We start from the raw sequence: 11,003 nt of genomic DNA, 5'->3' as shown, positions 1-11,003 counted from the left end.
CTGTGGGCAGCCTTGGTTGATGGAGAGAGATCCAGGCACCCACTTTACTGGACATGCATGAGGAGAATGGGTGCAGCAGTTAGGAGTAAAGTAGAAGTTTCATGTCCCATACAATCCTACTGCAGCAGGTCTGACAGAGAGGAACCATGGTTTGTTGAAGTCTGGTCTGAAGTCAGACACCAATAGTTTATGGCACTTGTCTGTTTGCCTATGGACAGTGCCATGGCATTGAATGAGAAGCCCCAAAAGGAGCCTTGAGCCCTGTGGACATTCTAAGACACATTGGTGCCTCTCCTAAAGTACTGTATGTACCAACCAAAGAATAGACATTGAAACCATGATATGGCCATCGGAGCAAAATCCTGCTGCTGGCCCCAAGTGCATTAAATGCTGGAGACAGTGTTGAGTGGACATGGCACTGGACTTCTCAACGCATGGACCCACAATGGCTGGCCCTTTGGCACATTGGGAAAAGGCCTGGAAGCTGGCATATCACACGTTCCTGGAGTAACAATAGTGTGGCCCCCAAAGATCATGGTGGTGACAGCATCTTATGGGGAAGTTTTATTTTGTATTTATGTCCAGTGCACATACCTAGCATAGCCCTATATATTACTCATCTGTAACTCTCACAGGGAGAAGGGTGAAAGTCTGGTATGCTAGACAAGTACGAGATCCTATTCCTGCCACTGTCCTATCACAGGACCCCTTTCCTACATGCATCCCACCTGATAGAGATTTGCCTAAGCTGGTGTCACTAAGACATGTATCTTATCTCCCTTAAGGTTATTTGCTTCTAAAATCCCTGTTTCCTGTACATGCCCCCTGGCTGCAGCTGCTGGGTGATGATTGTTTTGAACTCCCGACCCATTCAGCTACTGACTTCCTGTGGAATGGGTGAGCTATGGACTTATCAGTGTAGGACTTTGAACTAGGTGAATTCTCCAGCTTGAGGAATATCGTGATTGTATTGCTGTTGTTATTGAATCGTATTAGTCTGGTTACAGTGCTCCAGTTTTCTCGCATAGGGCTCCTTGTGGAAGGTGAGGAGTGAGTAGATTGTTAGGCAAGATTTCTGGAAGGGTGGCCTGTGGTTAAAATTGTAACATTTCCGGAATCTCTAGCCTGGGCTTAGGGCATCTCTATATCAACAGGTGTTTCCAAGGGGTGCTGAGAAGTAGTCCATCTCCATACAATGGGTAGTTACAGGGGAACTAGGGCATATCTGGACTGGAGAGGTTGTGTGGCAACTCTTTTTGCAGCCGGGTCATGAAAGACATGGGTGAGTAGAAGTGGATGGCTGCTTGTAAGGAATATATGAGTTCCTCCCATTTTATTTCTACCTTTGACTGATTTTGTTTTCAAAGATATTTTGCCCTAGACTAGGAAAATATCTTCCTCTGAGAGTATGAGTCAGATTGTTTCATAAGGTTCCTAACAGAAAAACTCTTGGCTGACTTCTACACAGTTAGGTACACCTTGGACAAACCTGGGCACAGCACTCATATGATCCGGGCGGAGAGGTGGACAGGCATGCTTCCCCAAACCAACACATGCTAGCGATGGCTCAGTGTATGGTGTAGATCCGAGGCAGCTCAGCTGAAAGTGTTTTGGGGGGGGATCAGAGGAGAAAGAGGAGTCCAGAGTCATTGGCTAGGCTGTGGTCCCATCTCCCTGCAGAAAGGATTTGACTTCCCTATGATGCAATGATATTACTTGTAAAGGTTATCTGTTTCTGGAGACCAAAATGATCATTGTGCTTCCTTAAGAGAAACCCAAGAAGGAGAGTTAGAGAAAGTAGGCCCTGTGATTAGACTTTCACTGTGGGCAGGGTTCATGCCCTGGTGAGAGTCCAGGTGTGCTCCAGATGGGAGGGGATATGGATGAGCTCTAACTCTGTGCCAGACCGATGATTGGTTGTTTCATTCCGTGATTCTATAATCCCCAAATCTGCCAAATGTCAAGTTTATTGGTTCTGTTCCAGGTCAAAGTTAAGAAATGGTACATATAATAAGCTATTATATTTAAGCTCGAGAGAAAAAAGATATTTTTTTGTGATACCAAAATACAGGTATAGACCTGCCACTGAGATTCAAAGGTCCTAATATAGAAATTAATTTTAGTGCAATGTCAGTTTAGACAAACAAGTTAGGGGAAGGAAATTCACAGCTCTGTGGAGGCTGAAACTTGCAAGGTCAACCTCCCTTTCAAACATAAGGGCCCTACTTGCTTCAGGGGCCATCACTTTTCTTTTTAGTAAATTTGCATATTTATTATGCATTAAAAATAATTTCAAAAAAATATTTTTCATCTAATGAAAAAATTGTTATGAAAGTTGGACCCAATCCACGCTCACTTTCCCCCAAATTATCTCAGATTCCTTCATGGACGTATATTTCTTACAAAGGCTGTCTGAGAATTCACACTGCTAAGGTTTTTGCCGCAAACAGTTTGGTGTTAAAGAAAGCACACCTATGCATTCTCTCCTTGGTTTCCTGCAGGTAATATATGCGAGGCTGGTGACCTAGGCAGCAGGCCTGTTCCAGGTAGCCTGCAAAGCTGAATGTCATTTCTATCTGGCCCATTCTATACTGTTTGCCGACCCCTGAGTAATCCTGTCCCTTGTGTTGGCCTAACGTTTAGGTCATTAGCTCCCTGAGCTGGTTGGCTTGTAAACAATCAGCACAAATAGACATTTGTAAAGAACCATTTATTTATCTAAGATGTTCATTCATTATTATCATCTTCCCACTTTTTAACCCCTTTTATTGCAGACGAAATTACTTAAGACTTCACAGAATTGGTATCCCACTCACAGTGAGTACTCCATCATTCTTATTGTTTGTTGAGCGGGGATATATTTGACAGTATTACTTTCCTTTTGATCAATCACAGCACACCACATAATTGCAGCCATGCAGGCAGCTCTACACCAGGTTCCCACTGTACAACATTCTTCTCCAAAACAAACTCTCCGTGAGGGCCTTCAGCTTTTGATGGCAATAGGGCCAAGTACATGGGGGTCTCTGCTCCTTCCTCTGGGCTTTTCAAGGCCTCGGGTCCCCCCATGTCGGTTCTGACCCATCCGGGACAGCAGGAATTCAGGAGTATCTTGTCCCCTTTCCTCTGCTCACTCAGTTTCCGGGCCTGGATTCTGGACAGGACTGTGAGGCCGACCTTTGACACTGCATAGGGAACCAATTTCACAGAAGGCCAGCCCTCCTTCAAGTGCACTCCATTCTTTGTATCTTCCACGAACTTGTTCATGAGCCCCACCAGCTCCTCCTCTGTGATGGTCTCACTTGTAAACTTCTGCTGCAGTTTTTGGCTACAAAATTTAAGAGCTACCAAGCTCATTGTGCTAGAGAGATTCACCACTCTGCCTAAAATTCAACAGATATAAGTGAGTGGAAAGGCGTGCATAAGAATGATAAATACGAAATATGTCTGGGCTTTGTCCTTTGTGAGATCATTACTAGGTGCTGTGAGTATTAATGAGGACTGTTTGTGTGAGTAAAGGACATGATGCCATCTTGAAACTTGCCACAAGTGTCACTTTTAAGATGTCAGGAAGTGTTCTCATGCGAGGGCAGTGCCCACAAGGTCCAGAAGAAAATGAAAATGTGTATAATGAACATGCTAAGGGTTGTAAGGAAGTGCTCTTTGCATTCATGAGAAGACAGCTTTGTTCCCCCTAAGGCAGCTTGGGTCCACCTGTGCACCTTATAGTCACGGGGTCGGTGCTCCATGAACAGGTGTCTCCTGACCAAGAAAGAGCCGATGGGTTTAGTGATGGCAGTTCCAAGGTGAATGCACAGCACCTGGTTTGGAAGGAGGCTGCTCTGCTCCAGCCACGGTAAACAACACAGCTCAGTGGGCTGAGTGGCACGCTTTTCTGTGTAGTTTTATGAACTCATGAGTTGTGACTAGGGGCCCGATAATATGGTCGTGGTACGGGGCAGTGGAAACGTGGACATTTAAAGGGATGCTTGAAAAAGGAATGGCCTGCTGCCCCACGCTGCCACATGATGAGGCTTGAGCACATCGTGCCAAGTTACAGAGGCCGTCGCAAGAATGTATTATATGATTCTACTTACATGGGATGTCCAGACCAAGAATATCTTGAGACAGAAGACAGAATAGTGCCTCCTTAGGGAATGTGGGAAAAGATGGTGAACGGCTAACGGGCCCAGGATTTCTTTTTGGGGCATTGCAGTGTTCTAATGTTGAATGTGGTGATGTTTCCACAGCTGAGCATGAATATTAAACATCAGTGAGTTGTAGAATTAAGTGGGTGAAGTGCATGGTATGACAATTATATTTCAAAAAGGTGTTAAAAGTGTAAAGCAATTACTTGTTTCTCACTAAGAATTTTGGAAAATATGCTAGGTATTCATAAAGATGAATTTATATTAACATTTATGGAAATTCTTTTGTAATTTTCATATTTAGAAAACTATGTAAAATATGATAACAACGTCATGAGAGCATACCACCAAATAGAGACAAGGGATCCTGGAAAGCTGTCTCTCTGCTGTGCACATTCAGGGCAGGCTGTCACCAACAGAGAACGGTGATCCCCATCCCACTAAAGGAGTTGTGGGGCAAAAAAATTAAGTGAAAATGATAATCCATGGCAAAATGACTTTATGTCATTCCCTTAAGTGGATGACTTAAAGGGAATGACATAAAGTTTTATTTACTGCCAAAAATCTTCTACGATGAATAATTTAGAACCCGTCGATATTTTGTGTCCTCCCATTCCCGTAGATCATGTAAATTGTAAGAATTAATTGAATCTATGTATCAAATGTTGTAGAACCCACCAGTTAGAGGTCCTACTAGAATATATGTCATTTTTAAAAATACTACCTAGCCACTCATAAAAAAATAACACATGTGTCTTGACTAAAAATTGCAAAATACTAGAGGGGATGTAGGAAAATAAAGCAGCAGGAGAGGCAGCCGGAGTGGGTGACTGGAAGAGGAGAATGCAGCTGCAATCACACACTCACACCAATTTCCCCCATGCCTTTAGTCTAGGCAGGAGATGGAGAAACTGTAGCAACTCTCTCTGGGCTGTTTACACTGTATAAAGTAGGGATGACCTCCTCTCTATTCGGTATCATCCATCCCAGGAGGTCTAAACCAGCTGTGAAAACACTTGTCTGTGTGCACTGGGGAAGCCTGAACTGGGAGGCCACAGGGCTTTGTGGGTAAATTCCTGGATGTGGGGCTGCATCCAGGTCTCTCTTCCCCCAAACTTTTCATCCCACTGGTCACGCTCCCAAGGGGGACAGCGGAGCCTTCTGTCCCCACATAGCTGGGTGTGACTGTTGACCCTTGTGGTCTGACACCTCAGGACAGGAAACACACACAGAAGCTGGCAGCACTTCCTGGAAGTTACACAGCAGGAGTTGCATCCAGATACTTTTTTCTCTGGAGATGTTCATGGCTGCCACAGGGCATTTCATAGACGCTCTACTGGCCTGAGCAGAGCCTATCCTCCACAAAGCCCTATGGGCCGTCCAGGCATTATTTTACTACTGTGTGTGTGTGTGTGTGTGTGTGTGTGTGTGTGTGTGAAGCAGTTGCCTTTTAATAGTCACTCTGATGGAGGAAAAAGCATGACACTAATTTAAAAAGAACCACTTCTCTGGTGGTGCTAATACTTGATGCACGCCATCCATTTTATCAGATCAATAAAGTTACTTTAGGGAAGCCATGTTTTCCATTGAAAGGGTAAGTAAATGGAAACACCCTGGTCCCAAATAAATTGAGGCCTTCCATGGACTGACCCTCTGGACTGGCTGGGTAAGGCTTCACCTGACAAATGACACTCTTGGCATAAGAGATTTGAGGACCTTGGAATACTTGGAAGAGCAATCAGGTTGGAGACCACACGTCCAAGTCTGCATCCGGCTGTGCACATGACATTGAGATCCCTTGAGACCCCATGTCTTTTTCTGGACAGTATATAAAACGCCCAGCCTGCTGCATCAGGATATATCCACCCACCCATCCTTGTAAACCACAAATTGTCAGAAGTGGAAGAGAGCTTTAGCAATGTGATTTTCATCCCAGTTTCCTCCTGTGAATTTTTCAGACAACAGGAAGTTGTCTGAAAGCAGCCCTTCTCAAACCAAATTTGATTACAGTTTCCTCAAAGGATTATTTGGTAAGTGTAGCCCTAAGAAGATCATTTATGTCCTCGTAGTCTTTTTTAAGCTAATATCTGATGCACAAGAGTGTCAGGATTTCAGTATAGGTATTACTCAGACATATTTTCCCTTATGTTTACAAAGTAAATATATAATATTTATTATACAAACTGCCTAACATTGTTCTTCAAATTCAGAATGGCGGCAAGTTTATGTGAATAGGGAGGATATTGCTGGATTGCTTAAGCTCTGTCATGGGTGCCTGGACAATGTAGATTCTTATATTTTATGAGGTGAGTTATTTCAGAATACGTCTTGTTTAAAAAAAGAAATAATGAAAAGAAATCCACATGGATTCTTCCTCAGTGATCGTCAAGGTCACCAATCTCTGTCTCTTCCTCTTTTGCCAACAAACCCCAAATGGAACGGTCTTCTTCTGGAAAGTTTCTACTGCCCTCAGAGATTCTGTGGAAACCCTTCAGGACTTTGCTTTGCGCCCTTTTATCTGGTGTGGGGGGGAGGGGCAGTATTTGCTTTTGGTTTCCTAGCTGGGATTTCTCCCAGACTCTTTACTGAAAGTGAGCTAATAAAGTCATGATTCCATGAACCCCTGAAATGATGGCCAAACTTCCCTATTTGAAGTTTACAAAACCTTACTCTAATGCACAGAATACTGCATGAGTTTCCATTTCCACTATCTCCTGCTTTAGAGAGGCACTGTTGATCCTTTCATTTAAGGTTTATTTGGCAGGTCAGGGGTGCCATCTGTCCTACAAATGGGACAAGGACAGTGCCTGCAACAACTCCTGCAGGTCAGTTAAATAAAACAAACAAACAAAAAAAATCGGCCAGAAGTCCTTAGTACGCATTTTAACAGGAGTACACATAGGATGTGTGGTTGGGCACAAGGAATTCCATCCTGCTCTCAGGTGCTGGGGTGAATGACAGAGTAAGGGTGCCATTGAAAAGAGCTGCACTTTGAGGCCTGACTGAGCCAAATCATAAAGATACAGTAGAACTTTCCAGGAGGACAGTACAGGGAACTGGGCAGAACTCAGAATAGACTGTACAAGCATATTGTCAATTCCAAGCCAGAGCTTTAATCTTTCTCAAAGTATCTGCTTGTCTTATTTTGTGTGTTGAGTGGGTGGTGTTTCCCCATCCCTTCCCACACCTTGGGGTAGGAAGTGGAAGAGGTCACCTCCAAAGTAACATGAGAGTTTGTTTTGTGTGGAATGTTAGTCCTGGTAAAGGAGAATTAACACAGGCCTGGACAAAGGCAGGTCAGATGAGAGAGAGACCTACAAGCCATGCTGAGGGCCTGGACTTTGCTCCTAAAGCACTTTATGGAGAGAGTAAGCATGCAGATTACAGAGAATGCTCAGGAAGGAGTGGCCTCAATAGGAGGGTCCCTTATTGGGGTTCCAATTGCCTCAAATGACATCCGAGCATCTGTTGTAGAGCTGGGGGAGGAGGCCTGGGGAGAAACTCAGGTGGCTAATTCTGGGGTCTGGTTAATGATAGTAGGAGGTGGTTATGGTGACCTCTAGCATCCGAGGGGGCGGATCAAGCAGAGTCTAAAGGTTTTGGGAAAGGATGAGTGTATTTTGAAATGTATTATGTAAGGATAATTCTAGAAGAGAGGTGGATGTCAGGACAATATTGACTGACAGTAACAGATAATTGAGTGTCACGAGCTCTGGATGTGTTCTAGGCAGCTGACAGGGTTTTGGAAGGCCTAATAAATTGGGGTGGAGAAGGCTCTGTTCACTGGAATAAGATCACACTAGAGACAGGCGGGGAGGGCAGAGGGCAGGAAGCCATGCTCAGGGACCTGCAGGTTTGAGGGGCCGGGAGCAAGTGAAGGGCCCACGGGACAGCTGGACTGAAGAGTCCAAGAAGAGGAAGAGGCGGTTGTGCTATGGAGAAAAGCACCGATGGCCACTGATGAGTGTGTAGTCATGGGAGAGGGGCCCCTGGCCCTGAGGAGACACACCCTGGGGGCCAGTGTAGCAGAGCAGGGAGAGGGGGCAGGGCTGGGGACGAGGCTAGGGGCAGCGGGGCCCGATCCTGCCAGAGACACTCCGTGGGGGCTGCTCACCAGACTCACCTTGGGGTCTCACGAGAGGCAGCAGCTCCGTGCAGACGTCTCGGGTACCAAAAAAGTTGGTTTTCATTGTCATTTCTGCTTGAAAATGTAGTCTTGTGAGATCATCTGTTGTTATAGGAGTAAGAGAACAGAGTCACTAAATAGTAGCCATGTGGGATAATTCTGCAGAATTACAGACTATTTTCTTGCCTGTGAAATGTAGTCAATTGTACATAAGGTCTGAGTTCTGATAACAGTATTGTGTCAGGGTCAATTTCCTGGCTCTTTAAAGTTACAAAGTGCGTAAGTTGGCACCATTAAGGAAGGCTATGAGAAGTGTGCAGGTTGTGATGTTTGTCATTCTTTTCAATTTCTTGTTTATTTTGAAGTGAGTTAAAAATTTACCAAACTGCTCCCCAGTCCCATTACCAGAAACTACGGACACGTGGGGGAGGCCCTAAGAGCCGGCTTCATGATAATACAAAGATCCTTTGCCTGAAAGCCTTGTACATCTTGGACGATTCGGGTGCCCCTGACGCCCGAAGTGTGACGTCTTTCCCTAGGGAGCCCGTCTGGATCCCGCAGGACGTACAGGTCCCACAGTGGCTCAGAAGAATCCCCAGCCCACCCTGGCTGGACTCCCTCACAGAGGGGTCCCTTCCCAGCACCCACCCCTTCCTTACCCTTGAAGGTGATGCCCGCGTTGTTGACCAGCACGTCGAGGCCCCCGTACTCCTTGAGCAGGAAGTCCCGCAGGGCCCGGATGCTCTGCTGGTTGCAGATGTCCAGCAGGTGGAAGCGCGGTTTCAGGCCTTCGGCCTGCAGCTACTTTAGGGCCGCATGACCCTGTGCTGCGTCCCGCGCCGTGAGCACCACGTCCCCTGAGAACTGCTGGCACAGGCTTCGCACGGTGGCCAAGCCAATGCCCCTGTTGGCCCCAGTGACCAGCGCCACTCGGCTGTAGGATGTCATGGCTGGGCTGTGTGGGGCTGATGGCGTTGAAGGCAGCTAAAGAGGTTGAGGAGACAGTGTTACAGTGGCCTGGCCCCAGTCTAGACAACCTGCTTTATAATGTCGCCTGGGAGGCAGTTCTGTCATTCCCAGAGAAAGAAGCCCCCCCTGTGTCCCTACCTGCCCAGGAGGAGCCAAATATGCCAGGACAATTCCCACTGCCCCCTCTCTTGGTCTCCCTCTCTTTGTGCCAAGAACTGGTCCTGGGTGAAGAGGTGCGCTTCCCCAAAGCAGCACAGGTTGGCGAGGGCTCAGTAGGAGGGTGAGAGTCAGGGCAGGGGAGGGACACTGCTTTGGGAGGACCCCTGGGGAGCGGGAGCAGAGTGGTGGCTGGGTCTGGCCCATCCCCCTGCAGAGTGGGTTTGCTTGCTCTTCCCCAAGGGGCAATGAGGTGACTTGGGCCCGGGAAGCGGTTCTGAGGACAGTGAGCCCCAGGCTTCCTTAGGAAGAGAGAAACTCAGGAGACAGAGTTAGGGACAGTGGGTCCTGTGATGGGACGGGTGCTGTGGACGGGGCTGGCCCCCATTGCGAGCCCAGGTGCCCCCAGGTGGCAGGGAATGTGTATGAGCTCTGCCTGGGTACTTAGGTTTTGTTCGGAATGTGTCATTTCATGGTTACATAATCACTAGGTTTGCGAAAAGTCCTGCCTTTTCGTTTTCTCGCGGGTCCAACTTAATAAGTGTTACGTTTACTTCGGTGTCATTTTTAGTTAATTAAGGTGAATAAACCATCTTTGTGGGATGAGAATACATTTGCATCCTAGGAGTTGAAGTTATCAGGTATTGATCTAGAGAAAAATGTTCCACCGTGGCAATTCAGAAAAATAAATTCAGGGGAAGGAACTTCACCAACCTGTGCAGGTGGCACTGGTAAAGTAACCTCTCCTTTACAATAAGGCCTTGCCCTTATTTTTGGGGGACCATCACTTTTCATTCCCAAACGCCTGACATTCACTGGTGAAGAGTGAAAATAATCCTGAGAGCAGAGGCGTCTTTTAGTCTTTTTTTGGGTGCTTTTGTGAAGAAGGGCAGTGGGGTGCCTTCCCCGAGGCCCAGAGGGGCCGGACTTGGTGGGGGGCAGGGAGCAGCTCCCTGTCACTGCCCTGCTGTGTTAGGGCCACTCCCAGGCTCTCACTTTATCGCTCGCTTTTCCTTCCTGTGTGCTTCCAACGTTTGCATCTGTGTCCCTGCACTTAATCTTCACTGCACTCCTATGACCATCTTGGCCATTTTCCAGTGTCCTTTTATACTGAAATATAATTTGATAAACAATATTCGTTTAAAAATACAGTATAGTCATTCAACTATAATCCATGTTATTACATCCTCACCCAACTCATGTAGTTACTATCTGACAACATAGAAGGATGTTACAGAGCTACTGACTGTATTCCCTGTGCTATATTCTCCTTCATTCCCATGACTAACCTAAATATGATTTGGATTTTGTGCCTCTTTATCCCCTTCATCAATTTCACCCACTTACCTCAGTCTCTCCCCCATGGTAAACATCTGTCACTTCCCAGTGTCTTTAAGTCTTTTCTATTTTTTTCATTTCTTTCATTCTGTTCTTTTCCCATGTATGTAAAATCATAGGTTATTTGTGTTTCTCAGCAGGCTGGTATAACTTAGCACAATACCGTAGGTCCATCCCTGTAGTTGCAAATGGCAAGAATTCCTTCTTTTTATTGCTGAGTAATATTCCATTGTGTCTATGCACCACCTCTTCTTTATCCATTACCT

The 11,003-nt window shown here is 46.1% G+C and overlaps 1 pseudogene; it reads right to left on the bottom strand.

Moving 5' to 3' along the window:
- Positions 1 to 2,695: 2,695 nt before the first annotated feature.
- On the bottom strand, positions 2,696 to 9,335 carry LOC118919393 (carbonyl reductase [NADPH] 1-like; annotated as a pseudogene).
- Positions 9,336 to 11,003: the final 1,668 nt, after the last annotated feature.

Source organism: Manis pentadactyla, chromosome 1 (assembly GCF_030020395.1).
Source record: "Manis pentadactyla isolate mManPen7 chromosome 1, mManPen7.hap1, whole genome shotgun sequence".
NCBI lineage: Eukaryota > Metazoa > Chordata > Mammalia > Pholidota > Manidae > Manis > Manis pentadactyla.
The sequence above is the reverse complement of the archived record's forward strand: the minus strand, read 5'-3'. Positions and strand labels throughout refer to the sequence as shown.